Source organism: Anneissia japonica, unplaced genomic scaffold (assembly GCF_011630105.1).
Source record: "Anneissia japonica isolate Jap-2015-1 unplaced genomic scaffold, ASM1163010v1 scaffold1889_len2455224_cov183, whole genome shotgun sequence".
Classification (NCBI taxonomy): Eukaryota; Metazoa; Echinodermata; class Crinoidea; order Comatulida; family Comatulidae; genus Anneissia; species Anneissia japonica.
Window position 1 is genome coordinate 739662 of NW_022752980.1, and position 7573 is coordinate 747234.

Consider the following 7573-nt stretch of genomic DNA (forward strand, 5'->3'; position numbering starts at 1 on the left):
TTCGGGCGTCTAGAACACAAACATTTCGCGGGGGCATGCCCCCGGACCCCCTACGACAGTGTTGTCTCAATCGGCCCAACTTTCGGCCCCCCCTATTGGACATTTCTGGATCCGCCCCTGTACCTTAAGGGGAACTTAGACAATGGAGGAATTAGAGAACAATTAAAAAAACAACGTTAAGGGGAAATAACACAAAAGATATTCCCCTTGGGCGATTATTATTTATAGGCTTAGTAAATAGTACGGTATCTGCAGGTTCTTCATTACAAGGCTTAGGCCAAGGTAATTAATGCTGAAATTATTATTATTATTATTATTATTATTATTATTATTATTATTATTATTATTATTATTATTATTATTATTATTTAACATTTACATTACAATGATAGTTTGGACAAGTTCAATATTACGCCGGAATGGTATATTATTTATTTAATAATATTTCTCTTATGCGCTCTATTTTTTATTTCATGCTTCAATTTTGTCCTATTTTTTCCCCAAAAAATGTCAGTCAATGTCAGTATGTTGGTGTCAGCCTATGACCCTAGGCCTAGTTTAATGAGGGGCCTAGGTAAGATCTCAGCCTGTTAGGCCTATTTCTCTCTAGCCTTTGGTATTACTGTACCTTACTACACTTTATAATAGGAGGTACTAGCTGTTGTTGTTGTAGATAATATACTAACATTTAATAACATCCAAGAAGGTCACAGTTAGTTACACACGTACATCCCATAAGTCCGTGAGATTTCATAGGCCTACCGTAGGTAAACATAAAAAGAGCAATACGGTAATAGTAAAACTCGAGCGTCACGACATTGCGAAGTGTCTAATCTTGTTCCTCGTATCGTACTTACTCGAGTCTATCCGAGATGGCCCGAGTGAAGTTTCATGTAAATGTTTCGTACGGAAAAAAAAATCGCGTCCTGTGCAGCACTCATTATTGTTTACCCATAGAGTAAAGGCATAAATAATTGAGGGCGCTCTTTAATTCCGTTAGGTGAACTGGTATACATGAATTTAGACCTCTCCCTCGCGAAACAGTCCAGTGGTGTATCGAGTAAGTTGCAGTGCTTATACGTGGATGAACAACACTATGGAGTATGCCAAACTCTCTTAAATAGGCCTTGGTAGCAGAGCCGTCGAGAGCGGCTGCCCCCCCCCCCTTCCCGGGGCATCTTGGCTGACCGGGCCTATTGGTTGGGGGTCTGGGGGCCACCTAGGGCCACAGCGGGATCGAGGGGAAGATCCCTGGCGCCCTCTCCTGGAAGCTACGGCCTTTTAACGGATTACAGGACTAATTTAATCGATTGTAGAGTAATTTCACCAGGTCATGAAAAATGAAGTATAAAAACATGAAAAGTGAAAGCTATCCTTCCTTTATTTAAACGTGCTGAAAAAATTCATAACTTATGTATCAAAATTTACAGTGGTGGATCCAGGAAATTGAAATAGAGGGGCCCAGAGAACTGAGGACTTTCACAGATGGACGGTTTATCTACCTCTGGCCCACCATTGTTGGGGCTGATGTAATCAGAAAATATGATTATGGCACCTCCGGACGGGCGGAAGTGGCACCGTTAGATTTTAATTTGAGTAGAATTTTTTCTTTATTTTTGTTAAATTTAGAAAAATTTAGGGGTGGCGGCCGGGCCTCCCCTTAAATCCGCCACTGGTTTAATATATCAATTTAGTATTTATTTGACAATCAAATTTCTATCAGGTCTATTCGTATTTTCTAACTTGTATGTATTGACGATTAATTACCAGCTTTCATTGATCATGGTCAGCTTTATTCTCGTGGGGGAAACACATGAATGATACTGGATGGTATACGTTTAATATTTTTTATCTATTTTATTTTATTATTTTTTCACTTGGTTATCCCGGGCTCCTGCCTGGCCCGGGCCCCGGGGCACTTGCTCCGGTTACCCCGGCCTTTTGGCGCCACTGCTTGTTAGTCAAGACAGTGTTCTTCAAAGAGAAGTGGAATTACATATTAAAATATTCGATTTTTCAGGATATTTATGGCGGCCATCTTGAATTTCAAAATTACTACCATCCTAGCTTTTTGAAACTATGTTTATTGTATTCAGAGAGCCCAAAATCATATGATTAGATCAAAATTTACCATTTTCCTTAGAGGATATGTGGAATTATACTGAAATCTTGAGTTTCAATATGGCTGCCATTTTACGTTTTAGAAACCTGACATTGGCTTCACTGACCCTAATAACATATAGTTAGACACCAGATTTGCCCGTTTTCATTGGATATAAGTGAAGTTATGAGTCAATATCATAATTTTGGCGGCCATTTGAAAAAAAATATGTTCCGCCCTTTTTCTGGAGGTTCTCCCTCGCTCAATTTTCTTATTTATTTATTCCCTAGTAATGCTTAATCAGCCGTAAAACCTTGGTCCCAGAAAAAGAGGTTCTCCCTCGCTCAATTTTCTTATTTATTTATTCCCTAGTAATGCTTAATCAGCCGTAAAACCTTGGTCCCAGAAAAATGGTCACGGGGCCCCTGATTTTCACTATACTATGGTGCCAGTTTTATAGAATCTATCAGCAGATTTCCTGGAAACTCAGTGAAACTATCAATACTTAGGCACAAAATGTAGTCTAGAGCTATTATATTTCATTTGCCCACAATGAAACCATCCCAGTATCCCAAGATTTCAAGAATGTGGTTATGGCTAACATGTCTATAGTGAAGTATGGCCAACTAACATATGTACTCAATAAATAACTTGGGAAAAAACTGTTTTCTTCAAACAAATGTTTGTCAAAAGAAATGTAATTTGATACTTTGGTTTATTATGCAATCATAATATAATAATGGAAAAGCAAAAAAATTAATAATTACATTTTATTAGTCGCACACTGGCGTCTCCATATTACCAATCAATACAAGTTACTACAGCTGCAGGCTAATCATATAGATTATATGAGAAACGTTGTTTTAATAAAACAAAAATAATATTAAATGTCAGATATTTTTTAATGTTTCTCATGTTTTAATATTGTATTGTATTTATGCTCCCTGTTATTGGAGTTCACGCTGTTGGGTGAAATAAAGTAAATAAATGATTCAATAAAATAAATATGGACTGTTAGATTACTAAGGTCAAAGATTAAAATAAGCATTTTCAGTATTCTCCAATAAATTTTAAGTTAAAGTAAATAGAAGCATTTTCTGGAATTTAAGACCATAATTAAGTCCTTACAATCTTAGAGAAGTAAACTGTAAATAAATTTAGAAAGAATTTAATCGATATTTAAGGTAATTAAGTCAGATGTCAGATATATATCCGCTGACCATAAAACAAAATTCTTCATTAGAGCCTATAGATTAGAGCATATGAAATCAAATGACTTTAAATGGCTGCCATAACCTCTGATTAAATAGTTAAGTTAGTAACAATTTCTCGACCATGAAAACTTTAATTTAGACATCAGAATTCTAATTTGGAGTGGTTTTAAAGCTGATATATTGATAAATAGAGGTTTTGCGTGGCAGCCATTTTAAAATCCAAGATGGTCGCTAAAATGAACTCGAATGAAATAGTTCATTGTAAAAAAAAAAGAAGAGACTAGTATGATTCTGATGTAAAACATGACAAGTACGTAATTTTTAAGATACCCATAAAATACGTGGAATGACCTTGAATGACTTTAAATGACCTATTTCAAACAATCTACAAAAACAATCAAAGTCAAAAATCTTATGATAGCATTTCTTGACCATTTAAACATATTTTTAGACATTTAGATATAGCGGATTGCTCCTCCACCCCCTTTTCTGGCAGGCTGGATCCGCCCCTGCCCTCGCCGCTTCGTTCCTTGGCGTCCCCCTTTTGCTAAACCCTGTATCCGCCCCTGCAAACATGTCATGGACAGACGAGAGTACCGATATCAGGTACCCTGGCCAGTTTATTGTGTACCTCAAACACGAAGTAACCCATAGAACAGAAGTAAGATACGAGCTAGCCTACGCTTCGAGCGGTCGCTTTCACACTTCAGTATAAACAGCTACATTGCATTACATCACATTTTACAGACTTCACAGCAACTTTTACATAGTGTTAGCTACAATATGCCTATCTGAAATTCCCCTATCTTGATACTAGGATCTACATTTCGTAATCAAATTCCAGACCAGTGCCCGTCATCTTCTCTCGATAAAGTTCATCAAAAGCTTCGCTTTGTGAGTCAGTGAAGTAAGTTTTCCAATCTCCAACTTTTCCTGTGAAATACATAGGCCTACATGGAAGATGTTCGTTATCATTACGGATTTTCACACCACTATTGGCCTATTTAAGTTTATAACGATATTTATTATGCCTACATACATACAGATACATTTATATATATATACATATATATTATATACATGTATATATATATATATATATATATATATATATATATACATATATATATACATATACGCCACTGCTAGAAAAACACGTCAACTAGTCAGAGCCCTAGGCCTAGGTAGCCCGAGAGTTGAAAAATAAATTAGGAACAGGTTTGCTAGCGACGGGAGCACTAGGCGCACTGGAAGCTAAGGGTCCAATGCTCATGCCACGGGGGAAAAAATCCGTTTTCTACAATAGTTTGTTGGTATTATTTGACGTCAGGTTTTATGGTTTTGTAATGGTTCTATCTAAATCTATCATAGTTTTAAATCAAGAACAAATCTGGGAATTTCATGATGGATGAGACAAGTGCCTAATTGTCTGTCTCATGCTAGTTACGGCCTTGTACTGGCCCCCGTACTCCGGCACATAGGCCTAATCTAATTAGTTTTACCAGTGATACTTAGGCATGACGTTTTTGTATTTTTCATGAGTTTTTTTTTTTTTTTTTTTTTTTTTTTTTTTTTTTTTTTTTTTTTTTGTAGTATAAAATCCTTAATTAATATCTACTTGACAGCTACCTTTAATACTGTTTTGGCCTGAATTTAACCTGAATAACAAATTATGTTTGGAATACATTCCTTAGTTATGATTAACACAGATACACTAGCAAGTTGCTAGCTATAATATTACAGTTAGGATTTCTAAGTCTACTTTCAGTGTTGGAACAGGTCACAATGTCATCATTCAACATTTTTATTGTGCTGAAAACTATTTTTGTATTGTATGTATGACTGCTCATTTTTGTGGATTTTATATATTAATTGTTTATGAACTTTTCTTTACTTAATACTCTTTTGGTTGATGCCATTAATTGATAAATATATGTTTACCTTTAGTTACCAATGACCTGACGAAAGAAAGTTCAACAGCATTCCATCGTTCATCTGTAAAGGCAATCTTTATGCATTATTACATACTATAATAGTCATAATATAATATAATATAATATAATATAATATAATATAATAGTCCAGGCTTTATCTTATATAATATTAATAGTATAGTCATTTTCATGAGATCCGTGACTAATTTCAGGATACCTTTTTTTCTCGATGGATTTGGCAAGATGGACCAATTTAGATAAAATATAGCTCCTATATCCTTCCAGATATGGGGGGAGGAAGTCCCGTTTGGGGGCATTATTCAAAAAGGCCGCCTGTTGATTTGGACGCTTGTATCTCGATAACCACTGGTCAGAAAGACTTGCTTTAGGTTTCAAATTGTTCAAAATATGCATGTTCCTATTTATTGTAATACAACTTTTTATCCAAAAATGCGATTTTTGAAAGTTTGACCTTTGACCTTCTATTGTCATATCTCGGTAACTACTGGTCACAGAGACTCATAATTGATTAAAAATTGCTCATGAGATTCATGTTTATATTCGTCTTAATGAAAACAATATTCAAATAGTGAACGGAAATGGTACATTCCGACCTTGACCTATTCCATGTCAAATCAACCAGATTTAAAAAAAAAATTCCTGTATGAACGTCTCAGGTTTTGATGAAAATCCATAAAAATAATCCACTATATGAAAAAAAAAAATTAGCCTTTTAGGATAATGTAGTTTCCGAGATATTGACTCCTCAAAAAGGGGGCGTGGTTTTTCAAGATGTGCAAACGCAATTTACTTCAACTTTGGAAACTTATAACTCGGGATTGGTAATAGCTATCAAGGTCAAACGTGGTAATCTAACTTATTTTTGTCACCGTATTTCACAAATATGGCATTAGATTAACAGTTTTTTGTGATATTTCGAAGTCACCCTGCGTCCATATGTCATAGACCTGTTAATTTTTCTGTGAATTTCAAAAGTCTTGATCTAAAGTTATTTCTGGTTTAATTCTTAATGGGCAACTTCAACCTGGCTAATCGAATTTGTATTGTGGGTGCCCTTATTATTAGTCAGTCACAGCACTGGCCAATATATGGTAAATTATTTTCTGGAAACTTTCTATTTCTGTTTCATGAATATATTCATGTTCGATTCATGAATAGAAACTTCCTAGAATTCATATTATATTATATTTATTTTGGGCCACGCCCCTTTAACTTCAAACTGCCGCTACAGGAAAATGAACGAATTGGCGAGTCTCAAAATTTCAGGTTTTCAGTTCACACTATATCAGTTAGTCAGTGTGCCAAAAAATTATAAAAAAAAATCTATGACCCATGGTGTAATGCATTTGTTGAGTTGGCATGGAATGACCCAACTCTTAAGAACTTTTGTGATTTCCTATGATGTTGAAATGTGTTTTCAACATAGTATCTAGCCATGAGCTAAGTACTGGGGTAAATTTAAGAAAAGATTTTAACTGTCCACATTACCATCCATTTTTCACTTTTATAGAATCTGGTCCCAACTTTGAATATATGCCATTCAATTTTAATTGATTTGATCAGCCTGCGATTGCGCTCTTTTGTATCTTTATCCCCGAGCATCACAATTAACGCGATGTAGTTGGAATTATACCTGTGACCAGAAGGATATCCACGGTTCAGGGTACAGTGTTTGTTCAAATTTTGAAAACGTCTTGGAACACTGATTCAATTCAAAAGTTTTACCGTTACTTTGATGTTTTTAAACGTTTTTTAAAACATTCTTAAAAGTGTAAGACCAAAGTCAATGTAACTAGAGTTCAAAATAAGTATATTTACATTGACATTGGTCTTGTAACACATTTTAAGAAAGTTTTAAAAACTTTTAAAAACAGCAAAATAACGTTATAATAACGTTTCTGAATGTTAAATTAAAACGTTATTAAAACGTTTTAAAACTCCACATAAATACGTTTTTAAATCCTGATACTGAAACGTTTTACAAACGTAATAAACACCCTTTTTAAAACTTTTCAAAGCGTGATACAAGACCTGTCTCTTATACACATCTAGATGTGTATAAGAGACAGTGTTTATATTCGTCTTAATGAAAACAATATTCAAATAGTGACTGGAAACGGTACATTCTGACCTTTGACCTATTGTCAATCAACCAGATTTAAAAAAAATATTCCTGTATGACGGTCTCAGATTTTCATGAAATTTCATAAAAATGATCCACTATATGCTAAACCAACAAAAAAAAATAGCCTAATAGGATATATAGTTTCCGAGATATTGACTCCTCAAAAAAGGGGCGTGGT